The sequence below is a fragment of the Carlito syrichta genome, unplaced genomic scaffold (assembly GCF_000164805.1).
Source record: "Carlito syrichta isolate Samal-C Ts95f unplaced genomic scaffold, Tarsius_syrichta-2.0.1 Scaffold308159, whole genome shotgun sequence".
In the NCBI taxonomy this organism is placed as follows: Eukaryota; Metazoa; Chordata; class Mammalia; order Primates; family Tarsiidae; genus Carlito; species Carlito syrichta.
Genome location: NW_007252255.1, coordinates 769,832 through 785,308, shown reverse-complemented (window position 1 = coordinate 785,308; position 15,477 = coordinate 769,832).

The window sequence follows — 15,477 nt, the reverse complement described above, 5'->3', positions numbered from 1 at the left end:
GTTTTCCATTACCTAAGGTGGAATACTGCCTTGGGAAAGGGCTAGTCTTCTTCCCAGCTCACAAATGAAAGTGTGTCCTTGCCCGCGGCTTCCATGTCCTCCCTTGACACAGTCTACACAATTTAATGTGTCATTGCCCCACAGTTCCTCAAGCCCCCAAGCCCCCAAACTCCTCTCTCCTACCTGGCTTCTTCCCTGTACTATAAAAAAGCCTGTCAGAAGAAACTAAACAAAAATTAAGAGACTATGGTGGCTGTGTTCCCTAAGATGTTTTGTTCTTTTCTTGCCCATAAGGAAAAGATTCAAAATGTCCCTCCACCTGGGTCCATTCGGTTTGCCTGAAGTTAATTCATTCACCAGCTGCTAAGGCTGCTCCTGTCCTTGGGTGGAATTTGGCTTGCTCACCCACTCTTCTGAACGACAACTGGGCCTGGCCTCATTAGAAGCCATGTGGCCTCTTCAGCTGGCACTGTCTTTGTCCCCTGAGTCAGCCTGGATTGCATTGGCTTCTCTGATGGCCAGAAGCAGATTTCACACTTTCTTTCTCTTTCAAATGTGTGTTCTCTTTTTGCTGCTTTCTGATTTTGCTTCCTATCTCTTTAGTTCCCCTATCTCATTTGCAGACAGGGGTGCTGTTGTGCTTTGGAATGATGCGGTTACTTGTCCAGCTAAGTTCGATGTCCCCAGACCAACATCTATTGGGGGTACAGTTGTAGAAATGGTCTTCCAAAATATTATCGTTTTATTTCAAGTTTTGCCTAAACACCTCAAGCAGAAACTATCAACGATATAATTTTTGGCAAACTTAAGAGTGCAATTCTTCCTAACAGATGCTTAGGAGAGTACTAAGAGCTCACACAAGATGGTTTTTGTGTTCAAAAGGCTGATTAGCATTCCACTGGCTTGACCCTCACTAGGTTGAGAACACATGGAGGAGGCTTTTTGATAGAATTAACGAGACTGAAAAAGATCTGATTTGGGTTTTTGGATTTCATTAGTCAGTACCACTCAGAGAGTGGTAAACTGGGGAGGGAAACTGGCATGTACTAAGCACGCACCCTACATCTAGCACCTGTAAGGTAGGTTCAGTCAATCTGCAAGATAATCCTACAAGGATTCTGTTGTTATTCTCTTTAAAAGATGTGAAAATGGAAACCTAGAACTAAGCAATGTGTAGCCAACGCTGCAAAGATGATAGATAAAACAAGTCATAAGCCTAAGTCTTTCTGGATTCAAGCTTGCTCTCCTCAAAAGCAGAATATTTCTTTTACAAATTAACTTTTATTTCCTTTACTGATTATAAAAGCAAAAGTTGTTTATGTAAAAAATTTGAAAAATACAGAAAAATGCAAACAGAGACCTCAAAGCACTTCTTTTAACCAATGACTTAGTAATAGCCGCCATTAACATTTTGATATTCTTTCTTCCTGTGCTGATTTTTCTAGATATTCAGCTAGCTAAATAGATAGACAGCTAGATGGGCAACAGTATATTTAGCCTTTTTTCTGTTATGGTTTTAGAGACATAGATTAAATTGATTTCTAGAAACAAATAAAAGCAATTCATAGCAGTATATGAGCATATCTGTCTCATTACATATGAAGAGGCAAGACTCTAAGGGCTTTGTTTAGTTTCTTAAAAGAAAGTGGCATCTTACAGCTTTCATTACTTTGCTAACTAGATTGAACATTTTTTCTGTTTGTTTATTTTTGGTAATTTATTTCCATATTTACTTTCCAGTGACTTTTAAAAAAATTCTCTATTAAAGGTTTACATATTTCTATATTCAGAATTATAGACCTCTCTTCTTGTTTTATGGCAAAAATTATATATATTTTTCATACAGGTCTGAAAGTTCTTCCTTCCTTTCCACGTTTAGAAATGGAAGAGCTAACTCTGCTTTTTATGATTACTCTGGGAAACAATGCTAAAGTCCATTACTCAGGGCAGGCTTTGGTCAAGCAGGGAATTACTATAAGTGTCAGTCTGCAAATGAGAATGAATTGTAGCCAAGTTATTATCATCTTGACCTTTAATTGCATGCTTCTTCCTTCTTCCTTCTTTTTTGAAGACCAAATTACACACACACACACACACACACACACACACACACACACGGTTTTCCTATATCTCCAAAATCTTTCAAGCAATGATAGACTTACTCATGAGTTTTTATTGTTGTTATTTCCTATGGAATCTTTAAAGATATATTACATAAAGAAAGAAAACACTTTTTTTGTTTGCTTTTAAATACAGTGGTTAATTTTTAGAAGCTGTTTTTAGAACTTAATTTAATCCAAAAATCTTTAAGTAACAAATTTTAAAGATTTATTTGGGTTCCTCCAGTTGCTTAGAAAATAAAAGCATTCTTTGGAATAATAGTGTATCTTTTTTAAGGATTGCTAATGGTATAAAATATAATGTTTATTGTGACTAATGATCAATCAATAAGTATTCTTTTAATTAATAACTGAGATAATTTTTTTTCCTATTTCTCTATACAAATCTTAAACATTTTTCTGAGTTCAGGCCAAGCCCCTTGCCTGCCCTGCTAGGGCAAATAGACAGTTCTTTCCCTCCTTGGAAGACAAGTTATCCCGTTTAATCTCCCTTGGCACAAAGCAAATCCCAGTTCAATTTCATTAAATTTTCCATGTGTTTGTGTTTTATTTTTTTAACCAGCTACATTAAGTGTGCATTCATTCAATTCAACTTATTCAACAATGTATTATGCTCCCCTTAATTAAGACTTTGCAAAATCATGTAACATTACATATTTGTAAACACACACGTATGATATCATATATTTGTTCTGAAAGGGTTGACAAGTAAAAAACTTGAAGAGTTTGACCTCCTAAGGGGTGTATTTGAGTTGACTTGGACCAGTCTGCAAGATCCTCTGGTTAAATTTTCAGCAATTTGTAACTTGGTGGTTAAACATGACCATTATTAAATATCGAGTGTACCATTATACTTCTCTATCTAACTTTGCATTCAGTGACATTGTGTTGGTAGCCTGAAATTTGGCATGGTCGATATATTTATACAACAGAAATTGGCAAACACTATAAAACAAAGCTTGTTTTATTGTTTTGTTGATTGACTGGACTTAAGAAAGTGTTAGAGAAAATGTTAACAATGCATCTTACATCCAATAGTGTATTGTGTTTGTAGTCACTGCATTGTGAATAGCAAATGATATTAAAGAGATATTCTTCCAATATTTGAATACTATTATCCAATTAGATAGAAACCTCCCTCACATCACTGAACAATGAGTAAAATTCTGACAAACATAGTGATGAAGCTGAAAGAGGCCTAGAATAGTTTGCATGAGAATTAGAACTAGTTTAACAATAGATCACATATCAGATTTGATAATACATTTAATGGGAAAAGAGTTAGCAGAAAGGAATATAGTTTCAATTTTCAAATGATAGTTGAATTGTAGCCGTAGGTTGGCTACAGATCCAAGAGTTTGGCAAAAGTCAATAAAAGCATTCTGTAAGAATCAATTGTTTATATAGAATCTATAATAAAGAGTACTATATATTTTTATCACTTATAAATTATGAGCTATGCATCATTTGTATGAATAAAGTTTGTAATGAACTTATTTATGAATATATATATATATGTACCAGTAATTATGTGTGTGTATGTGAGTTTGTTGTTAAACATTTACCTGCACACCACTGCATGTGTTCTTCATTGCAAGATGCAATCACAGTTAATTTTGAAAAAGGGATTGAAGAACTTTGGCTACACTCCTGGCTCCATCTCTCCAGTCTTCCTGGAGATATTGCCTTTCCTAGTACCTTGTAAAATACAGGTAGCATGGCTTTTGCTTTTTCTTAGGAGTGGGGACATTTAGAATGACCCTATGTCTATTCTGTCTATAAAAGATCTAAACATGTTTTCACTTTCTTGTAATATCAAAAGCATGCAAATAATATATACTTCTTAAAAAGGAACCAAGAAAGAAGACTTCATAATGATTATTGGGACCCCCCAAAATAACATCTTCCAGTATGATCTACTGCAGTTCTCTAGCTTAGAAGTTCTCAGACTTTCAGTGGTGACTCTTGTAAATCTCCCCCATCCTGCAACTAGAAATCCTATAGTGTGAAGCCTCATTCCAAAACAAAAGATACCTTAGAAAAAAAATAATAATAATAAATTTACAATTTGCAAATAAATACATCTTGCAGGACTCCTGAAATCTGCTTCTCAATTTTATGCACCTATGACATTGCCCACTTTGCTCTCTGAGTATGCTGATTGTTTTATCTTCAGAAATATGATTCTTTTGCCTTTGATGCTATTTTGCCTGTTTGGGGTATTTACTGTTGGCCCTGGAGTTGCTGTCTCTGGGCTAAATCATAGAGAAAAGAAGCCTGTTGGGTGGATGGGTGCTGAGCTGCAGTGACTTTCTCTATCACCACATATGATTTTACTTGTAAAAGCAACATCTCCAGAGAAGATGAACAACTGAAAGAAAAAAAAAAAACTTACCTGAATTATCTTCAATCAAATGTTTGGTTAAGATCTCCCCTCCCCTTCTCTACATTCAAAACCAGAAAAAGATACCAATTTTTTTTATTGCTGAAGGGTTTTCCATAGGGAGCAAAACACTTTGACTTAAGAAATAATGACTGTACTGAAATTCAATTATCTCAATTTGGTATGTTTAAATACCACGAAAGATCAAGGAATTCATATTGATTACGTATACACTAATGAGATAATCAGGGCTTAATGAAACCCAACAGTTATTAGCAAATCAGTTCAGCTTGGTGACTATTGGTCTGTTATGGCAGGACAAGAATAATTAAGTGACACTTAAAGGTATGAGAAGAATGTTACTCAGAAATTGATGTGTCTACGAAAGGCTCCAAATGGACGTTTAATGGACCTTTTTGTGTTGCCATGGCAACTCACTTGGGTAACTCGCATATCCTCAGTTTAGGAAAACAAGGGGCAGAGTTTTCTTAGGAAGGTGCAATCCCCTTTAAGCGGATCTATAAGCATCACAGATGAACAGAACTTTAAACATTCCGCCATGAATATTCATGAAGTAAGTTGTTTTTTGTTGCCTGCCTAGTCAGCAGTCACAAAACACATGGTGTGTGTTGGCAGCATCTTGCCTAGGTAGAGGGCTAGGGACTGAGGCAATGGCAGGAACCAGGACCTGTGAGGCTGACTGACATTTCCATCTGTAGCGAAGGCTGGTAATTAACAGGAAGGAGTATGCCTGCAGCATTGCACCATCTGCTAGGGAAACGGCTCAATAAGAAAGGAGCTGGATAGTATCTCAGCAGTGGCGCGATCTGGTTCCGACATGAGGCCGGGCATCTGTTAGCTGAGGAGATAGACTATTAGGAAATTCAACTGGGAATGAACAACATGGAAAGAGCACTCTGACCTAGCCCATAAAAGCAACTCTTCAGAAATGGTGTCTTTTTATCTTACTTACCCAAGTCTTCTGAAAATGGTTTGCTGAGGGACCATTACGGATCTGTTTGAAGTTACATAATGGCTTCAAAAATGCTGTTTTATTCCAACATGAAATTCTTGAAATCAGGATACAGCTGTCATCTTTTGACAATAGAGCTAATTTCAGAGCGAGGATATGAGGTTAAATTCCTTCTTTTGTTGTTTAGATTGGGGAGCAGGGGGGAGAAACAAAATGATCATCTAAATGCTCTGCTATTCAGAATTGAGAAAGCAAAAAATAACCCTAATGGAAGGTAAGCAGGTCAGAAATCACCCTAAAATTTTTGTAATGTTCTCATATTTCTGCTTTGCTTTTTCTATATGACATCTGTTTCACAAAGCAAATCTTCACATTGTGGAAAACCACAACTCTAGCCATACTCTACTAGTTTGAAGACCTTGATTGAAGCGAATACTAATGGTTCAGGTAGCAAAGCTAGAAATGGGAGTACATTTATAATAGAGGTAGCGTCTGTTATGGATGCTATCGGAAGGCAGGATGAGTAGGGAGCACATTTTGAACTCTTCCATTTGGCTTTTACCTTGTTCCTGCCCTCATATTCTTAGAGAGTACATAAAACTCTTCTGCAATGAAATGCATCTTTGAGAGGGGCCAGCAAACAGAAAACTTGATTTTTCCATCAGCTTATATAGTTGATGCCACTTTTAAGGATATAAATGTGTTATTAATCTCTCAACAATTAGGGAGGAACTATTGACTCAAGCTGCTTCAATCAGGTTCAATGTTAGTCTATGAATACCATTTCATGGACTGAAACTACCGACTCATATATGAAGTCCAGCAGATGGCAGATGACTCTCTCTCTCTCTCTCTCTCTCTCTCTCTCTCTCTCTCTCTGTGTGTGTGTGTGTGTGTGTGTGTGTTACTGTTACTAAATCAGAGCCATTGAGTGATATTTACTGAGACCTCATAGTACCATATGGAATTGAAGAATATATAGACCTTGGAATTTAAATTCATCTGAGAAAGATGGACATAAGCTACAGATTTACAGCGTTTTTTTCCCAATCCCCTTTCTCTTGTGAATGCTGATTATTTTACCAATCCACAGGGATGCTGGTGTCTGAAAGGGCCAGTGTGAAACAAATAAAATGATCTTTATTAGATATGAGAAAGATAAAATTAACATTAACTGTGGGGGAAAAAAGCAGACATTTTGTTCAGTTGTGTACTGGTAAAGGTTTATCCTCTCTCAGAGGAGAATAAAGATGCTCTGGTTTGCAGCATTTGCCAAATCCCATGGTGTAAATACTCTCACTGTGGCCAATTTCAAACTACCCTCATTGGGCCACTGAAGGCAGGTTTGGGAGTAATGTACATGGTCAGCTCTCTGAAGCTGGTGTGTTGGGGGTGGCTTGAACACACCACTGATTTTATCTCTATATGCTTCATACACAACAAATTGGTAAACCCAGTTTTAGTTATATTGGTGAAAGTGGTCCTCTTTTCACATACTGAGAACATAATAAATTTGAATATTGTTTTATTGCCTACAAAATCCTTTCATATGCATTAATTCATTTGATTTTTTCATCATCCTGATGATATAGTCAGAAATTGGAGGTAAGTGGCATGCCATAGTCCACATCATTTAGCAAGTGGAAGATATGAACTAAGTTTCCAAGCTGGGTCTTTATCATGTTAAGAGTTTGCTTCTAGATAGATACCTGTTCATCTTTTTGCATAGAATGGAGTCATCAAATGGATCAATATGTGTCTTTCAATATGTTTCTCTATTTCTCTATCAATATGTTTCTCTATTTCTGTTTTGTGATCTGTTACTTGGCTTTATTTTGGCCTCAACCTTTGCCCTTTACCATATCTCAGATGCAGCATTTGAAGTTATCTTAGAATATTTACCAAAATGACACATTCAGTATTTCTCCTGACCACACTAGAGCAGCTCAGAATGTGGCTCTAACTTTCCTTTCCCTTGTCCAGCCCACAAAGTCTGGGTGACATTGAGTATCCTCAGATCAGGAAACTAGGCACCAGGCTATATTTCAGGAACTCATTCAATGTTACTTATGGTTTGTAGGTTACACCAATGAATAATTGAGAGCCATTGAAAAATAGAAACTGGAAAGGTCATGCCACGTAGGAAGCTGGATAGCAACACAGCACTACAGATTTAAAAGACAAACTCCATGGCTAGAACCTTTGCTCAGTTATTCAATCATTTAACACATGCACAAAAGGCGTTGAGTAGAATCCTATGCATCAAGTATTTTACCACCTATAGGAGATGTGAAGAGTAACAAAGCAGTCTCAGCTGTCAAGGATCTCAGCCTAAATGGGTCTTCTAAAGGAGACAATTCTGGCTATAAATTCTGTAAGCAACCATAACATTTATAGTCACATAGTAAGTAAAAAGTACTATTTCATCCCTAGGGAGTCACTTAAGGGTTAATTGTTGTAAAATGACTGGCTCATGTTCAGTATGGAAAAAAACCCTCTTGATTTTAAAGGTGTGCACCATGATAGGCACCATTTGATAAGATGCATGGCTCAAGGCTAGGAAGAACTTCCTCAACTCTAGGTTTACTGGAGAGCTAAAACCAGCTATTTTATTTGGAACTGCTTCTCTACTCATGACTGAAAATGGAATCTCTGATTTAAAAAAAAAAGGAAACATGAAGTATTATTTTTATTGCCATATTGATGACTTTTGTTGACCATTCAGACTCTTCCACATTTTACCCTTACCACTTGGGCCTCTCACAAACATCCCAAATATTTGTCTAAAGGGTTGGAGGTACATACACTTAGACTATTATAGGAATGGCCTCGCTTGGATCTCCGCACACTATATGTAGAGGTGTTGGATATGCAGTATGCAACAGTGATCTAAACCAACTTTAAATCTAGTGCTACCATCCCAAATGGGAAATACACACACTAATTGAGAGAACATGATATTCCAAGCTACCAAGCAAGCAGTGCTATCAAAGTCAAAAAAGACTTCACCCTTATTAGGGATAGGGCTGAAATTCTTCATGGTTTTCTTTTTTGTGTACCCTTTTCAGCACTATAAAAATGAACATAAAAAATCCTGGTGTTCAAATATATATTTCACTTTAGCCTTGGTGCATCAAAATTATTCATTAATTTACCAAAAATTGGCATAAGTGCCCACCAGATGCCAGATGCCTGAACTAAAGCAATAAACAAAAACAGACAAAGCCTTTACACACACATACACCAGATGATGGTAAATGTTATGAAGAAAAATAAAGCAGGCATAAAGGGTGTGGTGTGACTGGAGTGGGTTGTAGGTATTTTAGACAGAGCTCAGAAGGGGCCTCTCTGATAACTGATATTTGATCAGAGACCTACATGTGAACTAATGTGAGTAAGCTACAGAATATAAAAGTAAAATAAAAGTGCCTCTCATTAAAAATGCTGCTAATATTTTTAAAGTATTACCACACTTGTAGAATATTTGCATATGCATATGTTTTAACTATAAAAAATGTTCTGTAATGAACATACCATTTAGATATTGGACCTACTTTTTTTCACCAAATTTTTTTACATGTATTATTATATGGATAAATGTTCTGCTACAATACCATTTTTATATCTGCATTGTTTACATGGTTGACCAAATTTATTTAACTAGGTCTTTATTACTAAACATTCTGGGTTATTTGAAATGTTCTCATATTATAAAAAAAGCTTGCTGAACATAATTTTGGCTTAATCTAATAGCCAACTGCACATTTCCTTTATGACATATTCCTATAAGTAGAACTGATAGACCATAGGCCTTTGACTTAACTAATACTCCCCAAGAAAAGTTGTATCCTTTGGTGAAGTCATTGATCCAACAAACATTTATGAGTGGTATTATTTAGTTCTATGTTCCTATAGTGGACAACGAGGGGGCTTTTCCACCAAAGATTGTTTATGAGTTACTTAGCTTTACTTACAAAAGGCAGCACAATTTCATTATCCTATACATTTCACACATTTCTGATCAATAGCGTTGCACAGCAACTCCCTGAGAAGTTAGAAAAGTGAATAATTAAAGCCAGCACATTTTATACCAATTATATTGATTGCTACCATATTAAAATGATGAGGGCTATGAATAAATTCAGTTTTTGACAGTGAGAGCATTGCTTCTTTCCATATTACCCTTCACCAACAATGTGTGAGATGGAGTGTTTTCTAGGATGACTTTCAGAAATATAGTCTTCATGAGTTGTCAGTCAATTAATAGGATATATGCAAACTGATGCTTTGCCTCTTCATTCCTAGTGCTACAAAATACTCCCCACATCTTGTACTCCAACAGTTTCTTAGGATCCCTGATATATGCCTCCTTCATGGTATCTGCTTGGGATTAGAGGGTGAACGATATTTTGATTTGACGGTGCCTAGATGTTCTGAATCTATCCTGCAACTATGTTCTGTGAATCTATGGAAATGGTATCAGTGATCAATGTATACTAATTCTGGTGAGAGGATACAATTGTGCACAATGAGGAATGAGTTTCCTAGGGTAAACATTATTTCTGGCTTAGTATAATCACAGTAGAGCCTCCTACAATCAAGAAATCCAGAATATTTTTCAAAAATACATTCTCCCTAGTCGGTGATAATTGGTGAGCGACTGAACTCTGCAGTGGGGAATCCTCAGAACAGTCAGGTTGAAAGCCCTTGGCCAGACAATTGTGGGAAGTAAGAGAAAGTGTTGTTGGCTGGGAGTGAGCCAGATCTCCCACAGGGATAAATGATGAAATAGCTTAGTATTAGTCTCTGAGAATGTAATCAAATTACATCTTTGGAGGTCACTGGATTATAAAGTCACAAAGCCTGGGTCCAAATGTTGTAAATATACATCCTCTTCCTCCTTGGCCCTTCTGGTGTCTTTAGACAAAAAAATGGGGTGTGACGGAAACTTGTTATGAAAGCAGTTTCAGTAAAGATGTGAACAGTTCTTAGTACTGGACAGCCCTAAAGCAAATGTGGCAAGATCCCTATAGATTTCTAGGATTGGACTTCTAGTAGGCAACAAAAATCTCATTCCAAATGATGCTCACTGTGACTGGACCCACAGAACTTTCTCTACAGCTGGTAGAGTGGGCAGACCTATTTTTCCCTACCCCCCCTTTCCCTTTCCCTCTCCCTTTCTCATATCTATTTTTCTGCCAGCAGGTTCCCTTCAGCATTCAATCAAGGGCAATATGTCCTCAATCAACATTTTTCATTTTTTATGCAACACTGTCCTTTAAAGCTTTTTGCAGCTGGTTGGCAACTGAATTGCTGCCAATATCCTCTGAGAGCTTTCCCTGTGGTGTGCACATCGCCGCCTTCCCAGAGCTCTCCAAGTGCCCTGGAGGCAGCTTGACATGGAGTGTGTCTGAGTCCACTCATGAGGCTGTGCAGGCTCAGGGTGGACAACTTCCCTGGGCCCTCTCTGGTGGAGAGGAGGAACACAGGAGAGAGGCACGCACAGGGATGTGGCTGTGAAACAGGGAGCATTTTGTACAAAGAAGAGAGAAATCTAGTGTTTAATTTGGAGAATGGTAAGTCTATCAGAAAATGACAGTGAAGCATTCTGAGCTAGGCAGGGAGTCGGGAGACTGTTGTGTTCTTGGCTCTGCATTGACTGACTGAGTGGCCTGGCATGACTCAACCTCCCCATCCTCAGGTCTTAAACAGTCAGTTAGCTAGCTTATTTTTATAACTGATTTTTTTTTTTAAAGAAAATAGGGGACTAGTTCTGTCCTCTTGCGTATTCTACCCTAATGTCTCAAAAGTCTCTTCCTCCTACCTGGGAGTTATGGTAAGAATGCAAGGGTTCCAGGAAGCAGCGCTGTCCAAGGTAACACTGTGTGGGTTTCTGCGGTGTTTTGAGAGGATGGAGTCCTAACTAATGAGCTGTTTAACGTATGTGCTTTGGAAGTGCTTCTCTGGATACTCTAAATATGAAGTCTTCTTGAAGTTCTCTTTTTCTACTCAAATTTTGAACACGAGCCCCTCTGGGAAATCAGCACAGACACAAGCCAGCACTAATGCACCTGTGTGTTTTATCTGTGGGAAAATGAGTCTGCAGGAGAGACCAGGACTCCAACTATAAGTTGAATAAGCGAATAGCTCTGCAACCAACAATCACCGCTGAACTTAGCACATTATTCTGTGTCATGGTCTGTGTGTGTGTTTGCATCACAGCCTAGACAGGAGGAGAGGACAGAGAACACATAAGGATGAGAGGACTGACAGCCACCGTGGGTCTGTCATGCCTAGGTTAGGTCCTCAGCTATACATTTTCTGATTTTGAGGTCTTAGATAAGTTGCTTGTTATCTCCAGTCTTCACTAAACATTCAGTAAAATAGAGAATAAAATGTTTCTATCTCAAAGACTTGCCTCAGAGGTTTTAGTAAAATATTTTTCATTTTCATTGGATGTTTCAGAGGGGTCTCAAGTTTAATGCAGAAATTTTTTTTTAAAAAACTTAATCTTATTTATGCCTTAATCCATATCTCTTCCTGGTCTGATAGTTCACCATTTCAGACCAAAGTGAAACAAAGTTTTAAGATGCCACTGGTTTTAGGCTTGATTGCACTCCTGTTTCTACCAGCTACATAGCCTTGAAAAAATTACTCTCTAAAGCTCACTTTTTCTCACTTGTTAAATGAAGATAAAATTAGTACCTGTTTTATAAGTGTATACAGGAATTCAGTGATTAATTTGTGTACAATTGCTAGCAAAGCTCCTGATACATTATGAGTAGATAAATTTCAGCTTCTTCTACTTTTTCTTATTTTTCTTGCACAAACAGCTTATTGCTGGGCTCATTTTCTGGTGCTTTTGGAGTAGAACTTGGTGAAGATTTCTGGTATTTTTGTCATTTATTAAATATTCATGTTAATTCAATATTTCTGGTGCATTGTGATATGCAAATTTGGGGACAAATTCAAATATGGTGTCAGAGTGTCTAAGTATTACATTATAGATTTACTACTTACTAAAAATTTGATCTTAAGTGTGTCACGTTCATCTGTAAAATAAAGATAATAGGAACGGCTACACATGACTGGCCAGATGACATGATTGGAATTCACACAAAGCTCTTGGATACTCATGAATGTTTTAACTCTTGTCCTTCCATCAGTTTACGTTGAATTTGCTCACACACATTGAATATTCTTCTTAAGAAAAGTTCTAATATCGCAAATGTGCTGCAAATTGCTGATTGCATCTGAAGTCACTGAGAATTTACTGAAACAGATAATGTTTAGAGACTTGTGTACGTCTTTTGTTTGATGAAGTAAGTAGATCACCAATTAGTACAAATCTTGCAGCACTTTATTTAAAAGACCATCAGGTCAAGTCTGATTATGCCTAGGGAGTTTAAAGATGCTTATAACTTGTAAACTAGAAATGTTTTTAGAAAACGACTTCTTATCTTCTTGTGACCCTACACCTTGCTCTGTAGAATAGATTAAACTAACCTAAACTTGGTGTTGCTGAAAATAACATTAAATAGAGAGCCAAAAGTTCTGCTTACCGACTGTGAGGACTGAGACACCTTTTAAACTCTCTCCTTCCAGGTTCCTCATCCATAAATGGGACAAATAATACCAACTCTACTTTATATTCCAGAGTTGTTTTTATTTTTAAAGATTGATTGCATAATGGGTAAAAGATTATAAAGAGTGATTTGCAAAAGGTAGAAATTAAGTCATAATATTAGAGATTAAATTTATCTGTTTAAAGTCAAAATAAAATTAGGATACTTACAGAGTTGTGTAAAATAGAATTTTGATTCATCATAAGAAAAACCTTCATAACAAGATCAGTTGTTTGACCATAAAATTAGCTGTAGTGAGTTCTCTGTCACTAAAAATATTAAATGGAATTTAGATAACTATTTCGAGACATTTGAGTTGACCTTTCCATTATGTTTAAAGCATGGAAGGGTCTATTAAATAATGTGTGTGATTTAAGAACAATATGACATATTACAATGTTTATAAATTATATATGTTAATAATAATTAAGGGCTACTATTGAGAATCTATATAAGTGGAGAGATATATCAGACTTAATATTGTGAAGATGTCATTATCTGCAGATTGATTGATAGATTCAATACAATGCCAACAAAATCCCCAAAGTGTTTTCAGGACACTAACATGAAGATAAATTGTATTAAAAAGAGAGAAGAGCCAGAGCAGCAGGGTAGTCCAAGATGATTTAACTAGTACTGGATTTATCCTCTCTTTTAAATAGCTGTAACACCAAACAAACTGCATGAAGCAAACTATATAGCACTATTTCCAAGCATTAAGCAATAGGGGGGTCAAAATGGAGCTCTATATTCATTCATGCTCTCTGATGGGGGGCTTCCAAGGTAGGTTGATACCTTAACAATCTAGAACAATGAGAGCAATTTAAACTTTAAAAAAGGCAGAAAAAAGTAACAGAAAAGAAAGGAAATAACAAATGAGTAATTTATTAAAATCAATAAAGGGTAAAGTTGGTTATTTGAGAAACCATAATAATAAAATTGTTAAACTTCTAACTAGATTGACCAAGAAAATAAATAGAATACAGAAAATATTCATAACAAAATGGAAAGATGGAATAACGCTATAAATCCTATGGATATTAACAATAGGACAATAATAGTTATATTTCTGACAATAAATTTGAAAAATTGATGAAATAGAAAAATTATTTAAAAGGTTAAAATTATCAATATAGGAAAAAGAGAAAATGAAAATCCTGGTTTTTCTTAAATTAAATTTACAGTGAAAACCTTCCCATGAAAATAAAAATAAAAATAAATTCAAAGAAACCTCTATGACTTTACTGGTGAATTCTGTCATATGTTTAAAGAAATAGTCAAATTTCACACAAACTTTGGCAGTAAATAAGGGTGAATGAAATAATTCCTATCTCATTTTATGAGGTCAGATTATTTTTAATGCAAAAATCAGACAAAGACTGTATGAGTCTTACTCCATTTTTTGATGTTTGCTTATAGCTTTTAAATCTCACTTCTTGGCTGGGCTCCGTGGCTCAGCCTGTAATCCCAGCACTTTGGGAGGCGAAGGTGAGTGGATTGCCTGAGCCCACAGGTTCGAAACCCACCTGGGCAACTTGGAGAGACCTCATCTCTACAATAAATCAAAAATTAGCCGGGCGTGGTAGCGCGCACCTGTATTTCCAGCTACTTGGAAGGCTGAGGTGAAAGGATCGCTGGAGCCCAGCAGGTCGAGGCTGCGGAGGCTGGGAGCGGCCACTGCACTCCAGTCTGGGCGACAGAGTGAGACTCCAACTCAAAAAAATAATAATAATCTCACTTCTTGATTTTATCCTTGTGCTCACATCTCAACAAGCTAAAAAAAAAAAACCTGGATGTTTCCTCCTTTGGTATCAGACCTGCTTTTAAGGTCTCCCTCACTTTCCACTGATATATCAATTATGTACATAATAAGTCATACACGTTTCTTGTTATATGTGTGGCATCATCAGTCTTGACATTCAACAACACTTTGGGTGAGGTGCTCATATATTTTTGTAGGTTACTATTAAAATGACATTAAAAAACAAAACCTGTATACTAATAACTTTCAAGGGCATAGTATATAGTAACCTCAACAAAATATTAGCAAATCAAATTTAGCAAACTAGAGCTAGCCAGTTAATTCTTCAGATAACAGAAAATCTATCAAAAAACTATTATAACTCGAAAGTGATTTATTGATATTACAGAAATCAGTTGTCATTGCATATATTAATAACAAATAATTGGGAAATAAAGCTTTAGAAAAGTAATACCATTTAAAAGCCATAAAAAAGAACATAATCATGAATTTCACTGCAACCTGGATGGAACTAGAGTCTATAATACTGAGTGACCTCTCACAGAAACAAAGATCCGAATATCACATGTTCTCACTCATATAATGGACCTTGAACATCCAATGCGATACTATAA